Here is a 22888-nt window from a genome sequence, read left to right as displayed (position 1 = left end):
TACATACATAAAATCATCATGTTGTACAGTTGTTACACCTTAAATTTACACAATGTTGTCTATCAACTATCTCCATAAAGCTGGAAAAATAAAAAGAAAACACTCAACTTTTGAGAAGGCTAAGTGAAATGAGGTCTTTTCAAGGGAAAGCAATGTTAAGGTTACAGAAATGTTCAGAGAAATGAATTAAGAAATACAGTGCGTTGATAACTCACTAGGTAAAATGTAATCACATAAGGGCACGTGAGTATGATTTAGGGAAGGTAGCAGTGAAATGATAAGTAGCAGCAGAGCCAAAAGGATTTTGTAGTGCATTGGAAGTATCCTATGAGTTCAAAGGGAGGAATCCTAGATAATTCCATATATTTGAGCCCAAGTGTCTGAATTAATACTGTTATTGACTGAGGTAGGAAAGGCTGAGAGAAGGACAGGTTAGAGAGGGAAATAGCAGATTTGGAGTTTTAGGTGCCTATTGCATACGGAGTTGTTTAGAAGCAACATGTGTGCACAAGGTCAAGAGAGCAGATGGTGGAATCAGCATATACCCAGAGTATATTTTTTACATTGTGTTGATTGTGAAATATACTTACAGAAAAGTGTATAAGATAGATATGCAAACTCAAACAGGTATCCATAAACATGCATGCTACCATCCAGATAAAGAAATAGAACATTGCCAGAACCATAGACTCCCCCTACTCTTGATAACTGTATCTAATCATAAACCCCTCCCTCTCACCCACCAGAAGAAACCACAATCCTGAGATATAATATAAAGCTTATTTGTTTGCTTTACAATGGTTACATCTATAAATGCATCCCTAAACAACATAGGTTAATTTTGCTTGTTTTTGAAATTTACAGGAATGGAATCATATCGTCTGTATGCAATTTCAACTTGTTTCTTTTGTTCAATATTAGTTTGAAAGACATATCCATGCTGTTGTGCATAGCTGTAGTTCATTCATTTCCCTCTACTTAAGATTTCACAATTCATCTGTTCCATCTAAATAGACATTTGATAGATGATAGACACTACTTTTAGAGGTGACTTTCATAGTCAGTGATTCCAAAAACATCCTTGTACGAGTCTTTTGATGCCCATGTGCATAGTTATCTTAAGGATATACTAAAAAATTGGAATCGCTGAGTCACAAGATAAATTTATCTTCAAGGTTACTAAGTAATGGAATTCTGCTTCCCCAAATTTTTATGCTACTTTGCACCATCACCAGCAGTGCCAGCAGTGCATGGGAATTCCCTTAGCTATAAAGATTTAATTTTTGCAAATCTGCTATGTATCATTATGGTTTTACTTGCTTTCCTTAGGGGCAGATATACCTTGAAGCTAATGATGTTTGAGTTTCTGTGCTCAATGATAATTGCTTCATGTTGATGGCAGTCATTGTCATGTATGGATTAAGTGATTGCTAGTCACCTAGGTGTAGGAATGACTTCTAGGATTATGCTACTTCATCAATCTATAGCACATAATGAAGGTGTTGGGTCAAAAGTTTTCCCAAGGTGTAAACATGTGCTAATCAGCCGACACTAGAAGTTACATGAAGCCAATAATGTACTGAGTTATTTTAGATAAAATATTAATTGGTTATAAGAAACAGCAATAATAGAAAATTAAATACAAATAAAACAAAAAATAATAAAGACAGGTGATTAAATAAATATGTATATTATTCTGATTTCAAAAAGAGTATTGTAACGCAAATTTTTTTCAGATCGCGCCAAAAGTGCTGATTAACACTGATTAATAGAAAAATTTGAGACAATCGTCAATTTAATTTAATAAGTACATTCCAATAAATGAAAGAGATGGATTTTCAATGAAAGTAATAAGTAGGTCTTTGGGTTATTTGATTATGCAATTAATAAAAAATGATTGAATCATATAAAACATTGGAAAAGGATAAGTATCTTGCATTTTGAGTTACAATACTTACATCAGTAAAGATTTTACAATATAGTGTTGTAAATGCATCAGTGAGAAACAGTTGGAGAATCTACATTAGTTTCTCAACAAGTGCATTTGCTGAATTTTTGTATATGGGAATAAAACAGGTTTTGCATAGAGACGTTTTATCTAGAAAACCTGAGAATCTCTTATCAATTATTACACTTAATCTATAGAATCTTTGGATTTTCTATATACACAGTAAAATAGAGAATAAGTTACATTTTTACTTCTTTTGTTTACAATATTTATATATTTTATTGTCTTTTTTTTTGTTCCACCCTGTTGATCAGAAACTATTGAATAGCAGTGGTTATGACATACTGCATAGGTTCCTGACTCAAGGATAAATCATTTAATGTCCCATCCATATGATTGTAGCTGAGGGGGTGTGTTTATGTGTATGTATGAGTGTGTGCATAAAGAAAGATTTCTTTTCTTATTAATCGTAAAAAATCCCTTTACAATGAAGAGGTACTGAATTTTATCAACAGCTTTTTGGAATATATTTATATCATCATTATTTTTCTCGTTCAATCTAACATGGTAGCAAATTGCATTAAGTATATTTGTCATTTTAAACACTCTTTCATTCCTAAGATGACCCCAAAATATTTGATATTGAACCAATTTTGATAATATTTAAAAATTATTCACTGAAAAAACAATAATTTAATGACATCAGCAAAATGGTGCTGTAGGAACACCAAAAACCTATCCCACCACAAAGGCAATGAATAAACTGGCAAAAGCTGTCAGAATTAACTTTACAAGAACTCTGGAAACTAATAAACAATTTATGGTGACCAGGCAATTGTTACTCAAGAAAAGACAACTGAAACTTGGTAAGAGATCTTTGTGGCCTTTTAATTTACCCTGGTCACGTGGCCCTCTCCCTATTTTGTCAGTGCCCTTGAAGACAACAGCCTATGTTCTCAGTATAGGTTCTCAGTACTGGAGGAAATAGAATGGACTTTATTCTCAAAGAATTGTGCTTGTTTCCTTTGAGCTGTGTGGTGGTTCACGGAAGGACTCACTCAAGGAGCTCGCCTTTATTTTGCCTAAATCCGAACTCACTCAGAGCTGAGGCAACAACTCATGGAGTTTCTGTGAAAAACATTTAAAAGCAAATGTTTCATCTGCTGCTATATGGGCAGGAGTTAACAGTTGGGACAAACAATAAACAAATGGAAAGTGTGGGAGGAAAAGCTAAATAATGAGATGATTTGGGGAATAAGGGCTTTGAAAAGCTGGTCCATATACGTGACAATCTAGAAGGATACGGGAATGCCCAGGGCTGGATGCAGGATCTGAAAATATTTGAGGACGTTCCAGGCCTGCACCTCTGGTTCACTTTCAGGCTCTGCACACGCAGGAAGTGAAGGCTAAGAAAAAATTGTAAAGTGCCAGGCTGAGTGTTGCAGGTGTGCCTCAATACACACAAAGACAATAGGCAAAGACTGGGAGATTATTATTTTTTCTTGTTTTTTTAATTTTCTGGTTCAAACCTTTAAGGAAATCTCTGTCAATTTCACTAGTTCACTTCTCAGCATATAGAATAGAGGCCTCACTGGTCACATATGACAAAGAATACAGACCTTACCAAATTAGTTCTCAAAAGTCACTAAACAAAGTGCAGCTATAAGTATCAACAATGAATCCTAAGGAGATGTGAGAATTTTATTTCCAGAGTTGCCATATTAGAATATTAAAAATGTAGTTTTCAACAGAATATTGGGAAACATGCAAACATGTATAGTCCATAAAGTGTAAAAAAAAAAAGAATAGAAACTATCCCATAGGGAGTCCTAACACTGGATTTGCTAGATAAATATTTTAGGGTAACTATTTAAAATATGCTCAGAGCTAAAGAAAACCAAGTACAAATAAAGGAAACCATGAGAGCAATGTCTCAGAAAATATAGGAAAAAAAGAAAGAAATAGAAATTATAATAAAAGTAACCAAATAGAAAATCTGCAGTTGAAAAGTATAATAACTGAAATAAAAATAAATCACTGTAGCAGTTCAATAGCAGATTTGAGCAAGCAGAAGAAAGAATCAGTGAATTTGAAGATAGGTCAATTGTGTAGCAGAAAGAAAAATGAATGAAGAGAGAATAATAGAGCCAAAAAGACCTGTAGGACACCATGAGGCATACCAACATACTCAAAAATGGAAGTCCCAGAAGAAGAAGAGAAAGAAAAAGGCAGAAGGAATAGTTGAAGAAATAATAGCAGAAAATTTACCAAATTTGATGAAAAACATGGATCTACACATCCAAGAAACTCAGTGAAGCCTATGTAAGGTAAACTCAAAGAGATACACACCAAAATACCTTGTGATCAAACTATTGAAAGGCAAAAACAAAGATAAAATCTTAAAATCATGGTCTGGAGAAATTAAATAATAATAGTTGGAGACTTTAATATCTCACTTTCAATAATGGTTAGACAAAAAAATAAGAAAAAGAAGACTTGAAAAATACTATAATCAGATTAATAGACATTTATGGAACACTTCAACCAATAACAGCAGAATACACATATTTCTCAAGGGGACTTGAAACACTCTCTAGGGAAGACCATATATTAGGCCACAAAACAAGCCTCAATACGTTTATAAAGATTGGAATAATACTAATTATCTCTCCCAATAACAAAGGAATGAAACTAGAAATCAGTAAGAGTTGGGAAATCCACAAATATGTGGAAATTAAATAACACACTCTTAAACACCAACTGGGTTAAAGAAGAAATCACAAGGGAAATTAGAAAATATCTTGAGACCAGTGAAAATGAAAACATCACATACCAAAACTTATGGGATGCAACAAAGGCAATGCTAAGAAAGAAATTCATAGCTGTAAATGCTTATATTAAAAAGAATAAAGATCTCAAATAATCAATCTAACTTTACACTAGAAAAATCAGAAAAAGAACAAACTAAACCAAAAGCTGAGAGAAGAAGGAAATAATGAAAATTAGAGCAGAGATAAAAAAAAAAAATTGAGAATAAAAAATGGAGAAAGTTAATTAAACCAAGCATTGGTTCTTTGATAAGATTAATAAAATTTACAAACCTTTAGCCAGATTGGCAAAGAAAAAAGACTCAACTAAAATCAGGGATGAAAGTGGGGAAATTACTACTGAATTTACACAAATAAAAAGAATTATAAAAGAATACTCTGAACAATTATATGCCAACAAATTAGATAACCTAGACGAGATGGAACAATTCCTAGCAGCAACAAACTACCAAAACTAACTCAGGAAGAAATAGAAAATGTGAGCAGGTCTTTAAAGAGTATAGCGATTATGTCAGTAAACAAAAAACTCCCGACAAATGAAAGCCCAGGACTGGAGATGGCCTGGTGGTGTGGTGATTAAGTTTGCACACCACTTTGGTGGCCTTGGGTTTGCGGGTTCAGATCCTGTGCATGGACCTACACACTGCTCTTCAAGACATGCTTTGGTGTCATTCCACATACAAAGTAGAGGAAGATTGGCAATAGATGTTAAGTCAGGGCCAATCTTCCTCACACACACACACACAAATGCCTAAGACTAAACGGTTCCATGGAGAAATCTATCAAACTTTTAAATAATAATTAACACCAGTTCTTCCCAGGCTCTTCCAGAAAGAATAGAATTGGGTGAAACACTTCCTAATATATTCTCTGAGACCAAATTACTCTGACCTCAAAGCCAAAGACATAAAAAGAAAACTATAAACCAAAATCTCTTGTGAATAGGTATACAAAAACCTTCATCAAAATACTAGTAAACCAAATCCAGTACACTTAAAAGGATTATACCTCACAACAAATGGGCATTATCCCAGGAACACAGGTTCAGCATAAGAAAACTAATCAATGTAATATACCATATTAATAGAATAAAGGAGAGGAGACCACATGATGATCTCAAGTAATAAAGAAAAAGGATTTAATAAAATTCAAGAGTGTTTTTCTGTGATAAAAACTGAATGAACTAGGAATAGAAGGGGATTTCACCAATTTGTAAAAATCATCTGTGAAAAACATAACATCATACTTAATGTTAAAAGACTGAAAACTTTCCTCAACATCAGGAAAAGGCAAGGATATCTGTTCTCACCACTTCAACGTTATATTTGAAGATCTAGCCAAGACAATTAGGTGCTAGAAAGCATCCAAATGGGAAAGGATGAAATAAAACTATTCCTATTTTCAAATGACATGGTCTTATATAGAGAAAATTGTTAAGAATTCAAGCAAACAATGTTTAGAGATATTAAATGATTCAACAAAGTTTCAAGATATAAGATTAACATACAAACTCATTTGTATTTCTATACACTAGTAATGAGCAATCCCAAAAGGAAATTAAGAAAACAACATAATGTACAAAACATCAAAAAGATGAAATTATTAGGAATAAATTTAAGCAAGGAGGTGAAAGACTTGTACATGGAAAATGTCGAAATGTTGAAGTAAATTAAAGATGACAAATAAATAGAAAGACATTTCATGCTCATGGATTGGAAGACTAAATAAATATTGCTATGATGTTAATACCGACCAAATTGATCTACAGATGCAATACAAGCTTTATAAAGTCCTACTGGCCTTTTTGTAGAAATGGATAAGGTCTTCCTAAAAGTCACATACAATTGTTATGGACACTGAATATTCAAAAAAATCTTTAAAAAGAGAAGCAGATTTGGAAGAGTTACACTTCCCAATATCAAAACTTACTAGAAAGCAAGAGTAATCAAGAAAGTATGATACTGGCCTAAGGATAGATATATAAATAAATGGAGTACATTGGACTGTCCATAAATAAACATGTACATCTACGGTCAATTGATTTACAAGTGTGCCGAGACCATCCAATGGAGAATGAATAGTATTTTCAATAAATGGTACTGGGACAACTGGATGATCTTCATGAAAAAAATGAAGTTGGACCATTATCTTACCCTATATATGACAATTAACTCAAAATGTACCAATGATCTAAATATGAAGGCTAAAACTATAAAAGCCTGGAAGAAAACATATGGTAAATCTTCATGACCTTGGATTTTGCAATGGATTATTAGATTTAATACTTGAAACACAAGCAACAAATGAACCAAAGTCAGATAAGTGAGATTTTATAAAAATTAAAAACCTTGTGCATCAAAAACCACTATCATGAAAAAGAAAAGGCAATGCAAAAGTGAGAGAAAATATTTGCAAATCATATATCTGATAAGGGTCCGGTATCCACAATATATAAATAACTCTTACAACTCAACACCAAAAACACAAATGACCCAATTAAAAAATGAGTAAAGAATCTGATTAGATATTTCTCCAAAGAACATATACAAATGGTGCATAAGCACATGAAAAAATGATCAATATCATCAAATAAGTGCTGATCAAAACCACAGTGATATGCTGCTTTACATCCACTAGGTTGGCTATAATTTTTTTAAAAAAAAGTAACATAAAAGTGCTGGCAAAGATTTTTGGAGAAATTGGAACAGTCATGAATAGCTCATAGGAATGTAATATGGTTTAGTCACTGTGCAAAAATTTTGATAGTTTCTCAGAAAGTTAAAAATAGAATTACCATATCACCCAACAATTCTGTTCCAAGGAGTATACTTAAGAGAAATTAAAACCAATATTGAGACAAATACGTGTACATGAAAGTTCTTTGCAACACTGTTTGCAATAGCTAAAGGATGGAAACAATTCAAATGTCTGAAAAATTTTTCATTGGATAAACTAAATACAGTATATCTATACAATGGAATATTATTCAGCCATAAAAAGCAACAACGTATGAATACATGAAACAAAGCAGATGAACCTCAAAATCATTATGATAATTAAAATAAATCAGATACAAAAGATCACATATTGTATGAATTCGTCTACATGGAATGTCAGAATAGGTAAATCCAGAAAGAAAGAAGGCAAATTATTGTTAGCCAGAAGTTGGAGGAATAATGGGTAATGGGAGTGACTTCTTAATGGGTATAATTTTCTTTTTTGGATGATGAAAGTGTTCTGGAATGAGATATTGGTGATAGTGGCAGGATACTGTAAATGTACTAAAAGCTACTGATTTGTACCATTTTAAATGGTTAAATTATTAAGTTTTATAGTCTGTAAATTGTACCCCAATAAACAATCATACTTTTCAATATGTTCTCTTTCTTTATTTGTTAGATCTGTTTCCTATTTTAACATTTTGTTAATACATTCTTAAGTGAGATTTGCTTGAATTTTCTCCTCTCCTTATGTAGTTTTGGTATTAAGATTATGCTCACCTCATTGTATGAGTCAAGAAACTGTCTCACATTTTTTTTCCACTCCCAGAATAAATGTATGTCTGATCGGAATTATTTTTTCCTTGAATGTTATATAGAATTGGCCATGGAAGTCATTTGATGAAGGAGATTGTTTGGGAAAGTTAATTTATCATAATTTTTGTGTCCAATTTGGTAACTTACATCTTTATGAGTGTGTCTTTTTATGTACATTTTCAAATCAACTTGAAAATATTTAAATATACTCTTTTGTAATATGCACAGCATCTTTGTCAATATCTATTTTTTTATTCCTGACATTGCTTATTTCTGTCTTCTTCGTTATTGAGCAATCTTGCAATTTATTATCCCTTTTAAATATTTCTACGTTTGGCTTGCTGATCCACTCCATTGTATATTTGTTTTCTGTATCATTAATTTATATTTTTAACTCTATTAATCTCGTGTATAGTTTGTGTTTATACTGCAGTTCTTTTCATAATTGCTAGAAATGGATATTTAGCTCATTAGTTTTCAACACTAACTTCTTTTCTAATAAATATATTTAAGGCTAATTATTTTCTCTAATTTCTTTTAGCTGTATCACACAAGTTTTCATTTCTAATATTTTTTCTTATCATTCACTTGAAAACATTTCAAAAATTTACTTTTGATACACCATTTATTTAGAACTGTGTTTTAAAATTTCCAAATATCTGAATCTTTCTAGTTATCTTTTAGGTTTTTATTTCTATGTCAGTTACATTGTGATCAGAGAATATGTCCTGTCTGTATGATTTAAATTAGTTGAAATTTACTAAGATTTGTTTTATGACTCAGTATAATACTCAATTTTCATAAATGCTTAGTATGAGCTTGAAAATAATGTGTTTTCTACGCATTTTTGAATAAACAAGGCAAATGAGCAGACAGCACCCACGATACCTCTTCTGGGCAATAAGTATTTAGATACAGAAACAGGAGATAGCAAATATGCAGATTCCCTATTACTTGCCATATTCTGGGGGCAGTTTACAGGAATCTCACAAGGCCATATGTCAGACTCCAGGAAAAGAATTTTCTAATTTGTTTGTGGGATTTTTAAGCTTCATGATTGATCAAGAATCAAGGGATGGGGTCTAAGCCTTCTAGAAGTCGAGTACAAGAGAGATAACATTGGCTCCCAATTCTGTGCTACCACTTAAGTGTTTATGGTTACATGATCCCTGACTTGATCAGGAGGCTGGCGTTCAAGCCCTGCTTTTATAAATCTTTGATGTGTTGAACCAATGACTTGAGAATCCAGCCTCAGAACTCTACCAGGATAGATTGCTTTAGCATTTCAGCTAGAATTTATTTGCATGGATCTCTGCAGAAGATAAATTATGTCTCTGGAAGCCCAGCCTAAAGGGCTCAGTTTTGAACAATTTAACCCACATGTATCCACACACAGTAGGTCAAATCTAAATTTGTCTTCTATACTGACTTTTATATACTGGCTGATATTTTGTCTGCTTTTTATGTGTATTACTGAAAGGAGTTTAATGAACTCCTCTACTATGATAATAGATTTGTCTATTTCTCTTTGCAATTTTGTTAAGTATTGGATTAAAATTTTCCATGGTATTAAATACATGCAAATTAAAATATTTATTTTTTATATTGAATGAATGTTTACAAAGAATCGACAATTTTTATATCTCCATTACTTTTTCACCTTAAAGTCTATTTTATTTGAGTTAATAAATCTGTACATGCTTGTCCTAGTTACTATTTGCACAATTTATCTTTTTTCAACTTTTTTCTTTCAAACTTTTATTCTCATATTTTTTGGATGTATCTCATTTAAATAGCACATGTTTGGTGTTTCAAAAATCTAATCTTTGTTATTTAACATATAATTTGTATTTAACATCATTACTGATAAATTTTAGAAATAAGCATAGCATTTTATATTTATTTGCTTGTTCTATTTGTTTCAACTTTTCCGTGTTTCTTGTTGTAAACTTCATTGACTTCTTTTGCGTTAAATCTTTTATTATTCTGTTTTTCCTCTCTAATAATTTGGAAGTTATGCACTGTATACTTTCAGTAGTTGACTTAGAACATTTGACACACATCCTTAAATTGGCTATGTCTAGATTAACCAACACTTTAAACATCCTCCAGACAGATTAAGGACTTTAAGGAACCATTCTATTTTTCCCATTGCCAAATTATATCATTCCAATGGTATTTTAATTATTTTATTTAGTTATTTTAAGACACTCCACATGACATTATTCCTTGTGTTTTATCCACTCAATGTTCATTCATATTTAATCATAAATTTAGCTTTCTTCCAAATTATTTTTACATCATGTGTTTTGCATTTGGAATCACATTCTTTCTGCCTAAAGCGTCTTCTTGAAAATTTCTTTTAATGAGACTCTGCTGTTCTCAAACTCTCTAATTTTGTTGGTTGGAAATTGTCTTTAATTTGTTGCTTCTACTAAAGACTAATTTTCCTTGGGTATAAAATCTTATGTCGGCAGTTCTTTGTAAGATAGTAAAGATATTTTCTATTATTTGCTACCTCTTATCAATGTTGCTATTCTATCATTGTATTAAAATGGATGTGCCTTTCTATCTCTGGCTCCTTTTAAGATTTTCTCTGTCTTTAACATTCTGTTTTGTTTTTGTCTAGAGATGCTTCATTGTAGTTTTTTTATCTTTCTCCTCGTTGGAGTCTGCGGTGCTAGTTGAAAGTCTAGATTAATTTTTTTACTACTTCTAGAAATTGTTCACCCGTTATATCTTCAAATACTGCCTCTATTCAGTTCCTTCTCTACTCCAATCATTTTGCATTTCCTCCTCCATGTTTCTTAATCTTTATCCTATCTTTTCATTATCTGTGGTGCGTTCTGGAAGATTCTTCTGATTTATCTTCAGAAATTCTCTTATGAGCATTATTTATTCTGCTGTCAGACTCATCCGTTTATGAGTTGGCTACTGTATTTTTCAGAAGATCAACTGGGCTTTTTGCTTTTCAAACCTACCTGATCACACTTTATAGTTTCTCAGTTCCTAGGGAAATTTTCAAGCTAAACATTTTTTTCCCTAAACACAGCAAGCATAGCTATTTTATAGCCAGTGTCTCTGCAACACTCATTCTGCTCTATGTACGTTTATGTGTGTTTGTGTGCACATATGTGTGTATTAACTTGTTCTCATTCTCTCTCTTAGGGCTTTTCCTTTGTCTGCTTAGATATTTTTCTTACATGTACCCTCATCATCGAAAGATCATTTGTGTTGGTTGATGCCCAGGATAAAACTTCCTTTCCTTTCTCTAAAAAATTATCTATAATCTTTAAAGCTTCAGAGGCCCTCTAAAACTAAATTCACAATTTGAGTTATTCTTCTAACAAGCACCTGGTAGAACTACACTTGAAATATTTTAAACTAAATTCATGGCTTCAGTTTTTTTTGTTTTTGTTTCAGATTTTTGTTGCTGTTTGTGGACCACATAGGGTCTGTTTACATTTATAATATCTCAGGATGGCTGTTTCCATCCTATTCAGTTCTGGGCCACAGTATTTATGCTTCCTAATTCTTGATGTGATGGAGAGAAGTTTATATATGGTTCATCTTTACCTTACATTACAGTTCCTTTGTGTCTTCAGCCTGATCTGGGAGGATCTCCAATTGGCTAACTTCCTTGGAGTGGCCTGAGGTGTTTGACATCTGATTATTGTGAGCTTTGTGGCAAACAAAGTTCATGTTTGTCAGATCAGCAAATGCCCTCAGAACAAAAACTTCTTAGGACTCCTCACTCTGGATTCTAACTTTTCCTTTGACTCTGGACAGATTACCTAGACTATCTTTTAGTCTTTCCATACTTCCAAGTAAAAATTTAAAATATTCAGAAAATTTTAGTTGCTTTTTGGCTGAAAGTTTAGTAGAAATAGTTCAAACTACATTACTTTAAGAAATTATTTTAGGAAAAATATTATCACTCAACTCATTATATTTGCATATTAATACCACAAAGGTAATTCCATATTAGAACTTGTAAGTCTTACTTATTCTTTCTTATAATGACATAGTAGTATATCATTTGGATCATCAGTGTGTATTTAATTGGTAAAATGTCAATGAGTAAAAACACTCAACTATTTGAAAAATGTAAACCAAAAAAAATCCTAATTTATTTTAAGTAAACAGTAGATCAAAACCATAACTGCAAAATATATACAACCTAAATTAGAATATTATATATTAAAAATTATGGAAATGTTCATAATAATAGTGTTTCCCCTCCCCTGACAAACACTTAATTTAACTTAAAAAAATCAGGGGACTTCCACTTTTAAGAAGATACAATGCATGTACTTTTCTCTATTCCTTCCATTAAGTACAACATAAACCCTTGTCATTATGTATAAAACAAACAGGTGGAGTGAAGAAGGTGGAGTGAAGTGTCTAGCGAGCTAGGGACTCAAGTCACAACATAGTAGTATTTCCCTTGTTTTCCTTTTGGCCACATATATCCCAGACTGGATACTGGAGAAGCTGGCAACCCAGAAACAGCAATGGCACAGATGAGGAAAAAAAGATCCTCAACAAAAAAGTCTGGTGTCTTTAGCCAAAGAAGCAGGAAAACAAAAGGCACACAGGACAGAAAACTTTTAGACAATGATCATTCTACCCCAGTCAAATACCACACACACATACCATACCCATACTCACACAAGCAAAGTCAAGCAAGGAGCCCAGATTCCTAGCCTTGCCGAGCTGTAATGAGGCATGTCTCCTATCAATGTCTGTTGAAGTCAGATGGGGAGACACTCCATTCCTAAATAGTGATAATGAGGTGCCCCTCCATGTCCTTGTAGGGATGGTCCTAGACGAAGCCTACTAGAGGCCTAGAACTTTCATCACCACCCAGAAATGAGACTATCCCATCTGTATTGTCATCAAGACCATGTTGGGATTCTGGATGTCCATCTCCATCTAATAGTAGTGAGATGAACTTCATCCTCCCCACTGAGGTGGTGTGAGAGGAATCCTGGAGAGGGAAGATTTACATCTTTCACTTGTAACAAGGCCATCCGCTCAAGAGTATCAATGAAAGATGTGGTAAGCAGTAACAAACAGCCCCTAGTACTCTGAGCCAGGTTAAAGGCACAATGAGAAACCTGAACTCCTGTTCCAATTGAGCATTAGTAAGGAACTCGTCTCCTGATGTCAGTGGAAGCTGATTGTAAACTCTGGCTTTTTACCCCTCACCTGGAAATAATGAGAGAGTATCTCTCCTAAACCCACCTTAGTGCTGCCAGAGGACACTTGCTAAAACATAAAATTGTAAACGATTCAGAGCCTTAAATTATAACTCACAAAATGTCCCAGGTTTCAATAAAATATCACGTCATACCAAGAACTGGAAGATCTTAAACTGAAGAAGAAAAGAGAATCTACAGATGACATCATTGAAATGACATAGACATTAGAATTATCTGACAATATTTTAAAGCAGCCATTATAAAAATGTTTTAATGAGACATGACTAACATGCTTGAAACAAATGAAAAAGTAGAAAATGTCAGCAAATAAATAGAATGTTTGAAGAAAGAAATAGAAGATATAAAGAAAACCAAGTGGAAATTTTAGAATTAAAAATTCACCAAAAAAAAAAAAAAAAAGAACCAAAAAAAGAAAAAGGCAAACATAAACAGATAGGCTCAAACTGGATAACAAACTGGAGAGAACAGAGAAGAAATTCAGCAAATTTGAAGGTTGAATTGCAGAAATTACACAATCTGAAATACAGAGAAAATTGACTGGAAAAAAAATAAACTTAGTCTCAGGGACCTGTGAGACTATGAGGGAAAAGCTCACATTTTAGTCATCCGAGTCCCAGAAGTAAAGGAGAAAGATGGCAAGGCTAAACAAGAACTTGAATAAATAATGGCTGAAAAATTCTCAAATTTGGCAAAAAATATAAACCTACAAAAACAAGAAGTTAAGAAAACTTTAAACATGATAAGATAAAAGAAAGTTACACCAAGACAATTCATAGTCAAATTTATGAAAATGCAAAGTGAAAAAAAATTTGATAGGAGTCAGATAAAAAATATATTATCTACAGGAACAGCAATTTGAATGACAGCAGATTTTTTTTAAATCAGAAATCATGGAGGATTCCTTAAGACTTTTTAATTGATGAAAAAAAAAGAACCGTCAACCCCAAATTCTATGTTCAGTGAAAATACCTTCGTGGAATGAAGGAGAAATCAACACCTACAAAATGAGGGAAAACTAAGAGACTTTCTCACCAAAGTCACGCTGAAATGAGGAAATTCTCTAAACAGAAAGAAAATGATAAAAGGAGAAATTTTGAAAAATCAGAAAGGAAAAAAGAGCATGTGAAATTCTCAGCAAGTACAACAGGCTTTCCTTCTCTTCTCGAGTATTCTAAATTTTATTTGATGATTTAGGCAAGAATTATCACACTGTCTGATGCAGTTCTCAAAAGTGTAAATGAAATAATTAAGATTGTTATATTAAAAAAGGAGGAGGGAAGCGGTAAGCCTGGAGGTGCAGCAGTTAAGTTCGCACATTCTGCTTCAGCAGCCCGGTGTTTGTCACTTCCTATTCTCGGTGTGGATCTATTTACCGTTTATCAAGCCACGCTGTGGCAGGTGTCTCACATATAAAATAGAGGAAGATGGATAAAGATGTTAGCTCAGGGCCAATCTTCCTCAGCAAAAAGAGGAGGATTGGTGGCAGATGTTAGTTTAGGGCTAATCTTCCTCAAAAAAAAATAAAAATAAAAGAATACAAAATTTTTAAAAATTGTGGGGGAGGTCAGAAGGTCAAGTGTGAAGACTCATAAAGCTGTTGCAGGCTAAAAGATGCCCCCTTCTCCACAAAGATATCCACATTCTTATCCTTGTAATGTATAAATCTTACCTTAATTGGAATAAAGTGTCTTTCCAGATGTAATTAAGTATCTTGAGAGGAGGAGAGTATCCTGGATTAATAATATTAATATTACTAGTATTAATAGTGACATCTTGGATTAATTAATATCCAGCAGTTAGTAAATGCAACCACAAGTGTCGTTGTAGGAGAAAGGTAGATAAAGAAAGAATGTAATTCTGGGATGATGTAACTACAGAAACAGAGATTAGAGTGATGTAGCTACAAGTCAAGGAATGCTGGTAGCCACCAGAAGGTAGAAGAAGCGAGGATATGATTATCTTCCAGAGCCTCTGGAGAGAATATAATTATGCTTAACCTTGATTTCAGCTCCAAGATATGTATTTATGGACTTCTGTTCTCCAGAGCTGTGAGAGAATAAATTTACATTACTTTAAGCAATAGAGTTTATGGTAATTTGTGATAGTGGCTACAGAAAACTAACACAAAAGCTATAGTGATCAGGACTGTGTGACATTGGCAGTGGACAGACACATAGATCAATGCAACAGAAAAAATAACTTAAAAATAGACTCGCATAAGTATGGCCAACTAGTTTCTGACAAAAGTGTAAAAGCAATATCATGAAAGAAAGATAACTTTTGCAACAAGGAATGCTGGACAATTGGACATATGTAGCACAAAAAACAACACACATGCAAAACAAAACAGAACTTTGACCTAAGTTTTACACATTACTCAAAAAATTGACTGAAAATAGATTACAAACTTGGATGTAAAATATAAAACTATAAAAGGTTTTTAAAAATAGGAGAAAATCTTCATGATCTAGGCCTAGGCAAAATATTCTTAGACTTGACATCAAAATCATGATCCATAAAAGGAAAATATGATAAGCAATACCTCACAAAAATTTAAAAATTTTCCCCAAGAAAAGACAAGCCATAGGTAGAGAAAATTTTTGAAAACTAAATATCTGACAAAGAACTAGTATCTAGAATATATAAATAACTCTCAAAACCTCGTAGTTAAAAACAAATGGTCCAAACAGAAGAATACAAAAGACAGAATGTGTGACTGAAGAGAATATGCTGATGGCAAGTAAGCACATGAAAATATGTTCAATAGTGTTAGCCAATAAGGATGTGCAAATTAAACTATAATCAGATAACACTGTACAGATATTAGAATGGCTAAAACAAAATAGTGACACCACCAAACACTGGCAAGGACATGGAAAAACTAGATCACTCATACTTTGCTTGTTGGAATGTAGAATGTTATAGCCATTCTGGAAAACGATTTTACAGTTTCTTATACAACTGCGTAATTGGCATTCATCCCAGGGAACAGAAAACTAACATTCATACAACAACCTTTGCACGAATGGAGCTTTATTCACAATAATCTAAAACAGGAAATTACCCAGTTATTCATTTGATGAATGCTTAGACAAACTTTGACAAATCTGTATCACGTAAACACCGCTCAGAAATGAAAAAGAACGAATGATTGATATACACAATAACCTGCATGAATGTACAGATAGTGATGGTGGGTGAAAAAAGTCAATCCTAAAATGTCATATAATACATTATTTCATTTATATAAAATTCTTGAAATAACAAAATTATAGAAAGGGAGAACATAATAGCAGTTACCAGGGCTTAAGTAGGGGTGGTTACAGAAGACAAGTGAGTGTGGTTAAAGAAGGGAAGCTTGTGGTGATGGACATGTTCCATATCTTGACTGTATTAATGAGAATATCCTGATTATAATATAGCACTATAATTTTGCAAGGTGTTGACATTGGGCAAAACTAGGTAAATGGTGCATAGGATCTCTCTGTATTATTTCTTACTGCAGGTGAACCCACAATTATCTTTAAACAAAATATTTAATAAAAAGTATAAATGTAAGACATCAGCAACATGTCCCAGTGAGCTGTTCCCATTACCTCTCCCCCTTTGAAGTGAAACAAAATTGACATTCATTGACTAATAGAGGATACCCACACAGCACAACAGGACACCTGAGAGAGCCATGCTGCTATACATCTGAAGGTACATCTACTGGCTCCCTGGGAAATTGTGGGGATAGGTGAGAATTCCCCTTCATTTCTCAAGCAGTCCTGTGCACAGACAAAAATGCTTTCCCAGCCGGAGCAAGCATCTATAGTACTGCTGCAGCCCCAAAAGTGGGCATGGGCCTCTGCACAACTGTGGGAAGTGTAGTGGCAGACCTAGGCCTGTTCGTGAATGCTTTCCTAGCCTGTGGGAGAGCCCACCTTGCTGCTGTGGTCCTAATGAGTGGCCCAGGCTTGACCACTGTGAAGAAGCCCCTAGCACTGAGCACAGTGGCCAGTGTGACCATAAGAAGATGCAGCAGCAGGTTTACATGCACATGAGAAACCTTTCTCAGCTGATGTGAGCACCTAGAATACTGATGCACACACACAAGTGGGAATGAGCCTCGGTGCAGTGGCAGCCCTGAGCCTGTGTGAAATCAATTTCCTGGCAGGAATAAGAACCCACTGTACTCACACAACTTCCAGCAGATAGGGTGGAATCAGAAACACAACTCTTGCTTCTTTCCAGTGGTAGCAGGTAGAATCTGTGACATGACACTATCACAAATGTACCAGCAAAAGATTGGTTCATCAAATACCATGAGAAACTATAGCAACAATTCAGAGAAGAGGGAAAGTTACAAATCTCCAGACACCAACCCTGAAGTCACAGAAATTTACAACCTAAATGAGAGAGAATTCAAAATAGCTGTCATAAAGAAACTCAATGAGTTACAAGAAAACTCAGAAAGACAGTTCAATGAGCTCAGGAATAAAATTAATGAGAAGAAGGGATACTTCACCACAGAGATCAAAACTCCTGAAGAAAAACCAAGCAGAAATTCTGGATATGAAGAACACAACTAATGAGACAAAAATAATCTAGAATCCTTAAAAAATAGATTTGACATTATGGAGGAAATATTTAGTGATTTAGAGGATAGAAATATAGAAAAGCTTCAGGTAGAGGAGGAGAGAGAACTAAGAGGATAGAAATATAGAAAAGCTTCAGGTAGAGGAGGAGAGAGAACTAAGATTAAAAAAACATGAAAGAATGCTTTGAGAAATAACTGACACAATTAGGAAAAGCAACATAAGGATGATAGGTATTCTAGAAGGAGAAGAGAGAGAAAGTAGCAGAGAGCTTGTTCAAACAAATAATAACTGAGAACTTCCCACACCTGGGAGAGGAACAAGACTTACAAATACATGAAGACAATGGAACTCCTAATTACATCAAAGCTAAAAGACATTCTCCAAGGTATATAATACTAAAACTGGCAAAAGTCAACTACAAAGAAAGAATATTAAGGGCAGCAATGCAGAAGAAAATAACCTACAAAGGAACTCTTATCAGGCTTTCAGAAAATTTCTTGGCAGAAACCTAATAGGCCACGAGAGAATGGAATGATATATTCAAAATAATGAAAGACAAAGACTTTCAGCAAAGAATACTCTATCCAGTGGAACTGCCCTTCAGATATGATGGAGAAATAAAAGCTTTTCCAGATAAACAAAAGCTAAGGAAGTTCAACACCAGTAGACCTTCCCTACAAGGAATGATTAAGGCTGCCCTCATACCTGAAACAAAAGACAAAGGTTTAAAAAGCTTTGAGTAAGGAGATAAGTAGATAAAATCAAAAAACTGCAGCTCTCTATCAGCACAGGGTAGCAAATGGTTAATTAAAACTTAAAAGATAAAAGGAAGGAAAGCATCAAAAGTAATTTTACACACTTCAACTTTGTCACAAACTCACAACACAAAACGGAATAATTAGTAAGAAGAATAACTCAGAAGGGGAAGAGGAGAGGGATGGATGCTGCTTAAGCTAAAGGAGATAAGAGGCTATCAGAAAATGGAGTATCTCATCTACAAGATCTTTTATACAAACCACATGGTAACAATTAAGAAAAAAATCAGAGCTGAGCCACAATACATTAAAAAAGAGAAAACTGAGAAAACATCCAGAATAGCTACCAAAATGAAATGACAGTCAGAAATACAAAGGAAGATAAACAATGGAAATATAGAGCAACCAGAAAACAAGAGATAAAATGGCAGTATTAAGCTTTAACATATCAATAATCACTTTAAAAGTAAGTGGACTAAATTTTCCAATCAAAGGACACAGAGTAGCTTGATAGAGTAAAAAACAAGACCCAACAATAGGCGGCCTCCAGGAAACACATCTCAGCTTTAAAGAAAAATATAGGCTCAGAGTGAAGATACGGAAGATGATATGCCAAGCAAATGGCAAACAAAAGAAAGCAGGTGTTGCCATACTTATATTAGATGAAGCAGACTTCAAGATGAAAAAGACAAAGATAGACCAAGAGGGTCAGTATATAATGATAAAAGAGACTTTACACCAATAGTATATAACACTTATAAAAATATATGCACCTAACAGAGAAGCACAAAAGTATGTAAAGCAACTATTAACTGACCTAAAGGGAGAGATTAACAGCAACACAATAATAGTAGGGGACCTCAATACTCTACTTACATCAATGGATAGATCATTCAGACATAAAGTAAACAAGGAAATAGTGGACTTAAATGAAAACTTCATCATATGGATTTGATAGATAGATAGAGAGCATTCCATCTAAAGACAGCAGAATACACATTCTTCTAAATGAACATGGAATATTCTCAAAGATAGACCATATATTGGGAAACAAGGCAAGCCTCAATAAATTTAAGAAGATTGAAATCATATCAAGCATCTTTTCTGACCACAATGTTATGAAAATAGAAATAAACTACAAGCAAAAAGCTGGGAAAGCACAAATATGTGATGACTAAACAACATGCTACTGAACACCCATTGGATCAATGAAGAAATCAAATAGGAAATTTAAAAATCCCTTAGACAAATGAAAACACAATATACTAACTCTTGTGGGATGCAGGAAAAACAGTTTTAAGAGGGAAATTCATAGCAATACAGGCCCACCACAACAAACAAATCACAAGTAATCTTAAACCACACTTAACAGAACTAGAAAAAGAATAACAATCAAAACCCAAAGTCAGCAGAAGGAGGGAAATAATAAAAATTAGAGCAAAAATAAATGAAATAGAGTTGAAAAAAATAGTAGAAAGGATCAATGAAACTAAGAGCTGATTCTTGGAGAAGATGTACAAAATTGACAAACCCTTAGCCAGACTCACTAAGAAAAAAAGCGAGAAGGCTCAAATAAAATTAGAAATAAAAGAGGAGAAATTACAATGGATACCACAGAAATACAAAGGATTATAAGAGAATACTATGGAAAACCATATGCCCACAAATTGGATAACCTAGAAGAAATGGATACATTCTTAGACTCATCAAACCTCCCAAAACTGAATCAAGAAGAAATAGAGAATATGAATAGACCAATCACAAGTAAAGAGATCAAAAAAGTAATCAAAAACCCCCAAAAACTAAATTCCAGGACAAGATGGCTTCTCCAGAGAATATTACCAAACATTCAAAGAAGATTTAATACCTATCCTTCTTAAACCATTCCAAAAAATTGGAGGAGACAGAATGCTTCTTAACACATTCTCTCAGGCCAATATTATCCTGATACCAAAACCAGGCAAGGACAACACAAAGAAGAAAAATTACAGGCCAATATTGTTGATGAATATAGATTTAAAAACCCTCAACAAAACATTGGCAAACTGAATATAGCAATATATTAAAAGGATCATACAAGATGATCAAGAGGGATTTATATCAGGGACACAGGGATGGTTCAACATCTGCAAATCAGTCAATGTGGTACACCACTTAACAAAATGAGGAATAAAAACCACATGATCATCTCAATAGATGCAGAGAAAGGATTTGACAAGATCCATTTATGATAAAAACATTATGGACATCTATTTACGATAAAAACTCTCAATAAAATTGGTATAGAAGGAAAATACCTCAATATAATAAAGACCATATATGACAAACCCATAGCCAACACCAAACTTAACAGTGAAAAACTAAAAGCCATCCCTCTGAGTACAGGAACAAGACAAGTGTGCCCACTCTTTCCACTCTGGTTCAACATAGCACTGGCGATTTCAGCCAGAGAAACAAAGCAAGAAAAATAAATAAAAGGAATCCATACTGGAAAGGAAGAAATGAAACTCTCCCTGTTTGCAGATGACATGTTTCTATATATAGAAAATCCTAAAGAATCCATCAGGAAACCATTGGAAATAATCAACAACTACAGCAAAGTTGTAGGGTACAAAATCAACTTACGAAAATCAGTTGCACTTCTAGGGGCTAGCCAAGTGGTTAAGTACACGTACTCTGCTTCGGTGGCCCAGGGTTCATAAGTTCAAGTCCCAGGCCCAGACCCGGTACCACTCGTCAAGCCACACTGTGGTGCTATCCCACATAAAATAGAGGAGGATTGACACAGATGTCAGTTCAGGGCCAATGTTCCTCATGCACACACACACAAAAAAATAGTTGCATTTCAATATGCTTATAATGAACTAGCAGAAACAGAAGTCAAGAATGCAACCCTGTTTACAACTGCAACAAAGAGAATAAAACATTTAGGAATAAATTTAACCAAAGACGCGAAAGACCTACACACTGAAAACTATAAGACATTATTGAAAGAAACTGAAGAAGATATTAAGAAATGGAAATATATTCCATGCTCATGGATTGGAAGAATAAATATAGTTAAACTATCCATATTGACTAAAGCAACCTACAGATTCAATGCAATTCCAATCAGAATCCCAATGACATTCCTTTTTTTTTTTTTTTTTGAGGAATATTAGCCCTGAGCTAACATCTGCCACCAATCCTCCTCTTTTTGCTGAGGAAGACTGGCTCTGAGCTAACAAGCATGCCCATGTTCCTCTACTTTATATGTGGGACACCTGCCACAGCATGGCTTGACAAGCAATGCCATGGCTGCACACAGGATCCAAACCAGCAAACCCCCGGCCACTGAAGCAGAACATGCACACCCAACCACTGCACCAATTGGCAAGCCCCAATGACATTCTTCACAGAAATAGAACTAAGAATCCTAAAATATATATGGAAAACAAAAGACCTCGAATAGCCAAAGCAATCCTGAGAAAAAAGAACAAAGCTCAAAGCTTCACAATCCCTGACTTCAAAATATACTACAATGCAATAGTAATCAAAAGAGCATGGTACTGGCACAAAAACAGACATACAGATTAATGGAACAGAATTGAAAGCGCAGAAATAAAACGACACATCTATGGACAGTTCATCTTCAACAAAGGAGCAAAGAACATACAATGGAGAAAGGAAAATCTCTTCAATAAATGATGTTGGAAAAACTGGGCAGCCACATGAAAAAGAATGAAAGTAGACCATTATCTTGCACCATACACAAAAATTAACACAAAATGGATTAAAGACCTGAATGTAAGACCTGAAACCATAAAATTCCTGGAAGGAAATATAGGCAGAACACTCTTTGACATTGGTCTTAGCAGCATCTTTTTGAGTACATGCCTACTCAGGCAAGGGAAACAAAAGAATAAGTTAACAAATGGGAATACATCAGAGTAAAAATTTCCTGCAAGCCGAAGGAAGCTATGAACAAAATGAAAAGTCAACCCACCAATGGGGAGAAAATATTTGCAAATCAT

At 33.9% G+C, this 22888-nt stretch overlaps 1 pseudogene; it reads left to right on the top strand.

The window, feature by feature from the left end:
- The window catches only part of LOC102147822 (elongin-A-like), a 101720-nt pseudogene extending 84114 nt beyond the window's left edge, over positions 1-17606 (top strand).
- Positions 17607-22888: the final 5282 nt, after the last annotated feature.

The sequence above is a fragment of the Equus caballus genome, chromosome 18 (genome assembly GCF_041296265.1).
Source record: "Equus caballus isolate H_3958 breed thoroughbred chromosome 18, TB-T2T, whole genome shotgun sequence".
Classification (NCBI taxonomy): domain Eukaryota; kingdom Metazoa; phylum Chordata; class Mammalia; order Perissodactyla; family Equidae; genus Equus; species Equus caballus.
Note: the sequence above shows the minus strand (reverse complement) of the source record. Positions and strands in the feature narration are given on the sequence as shown.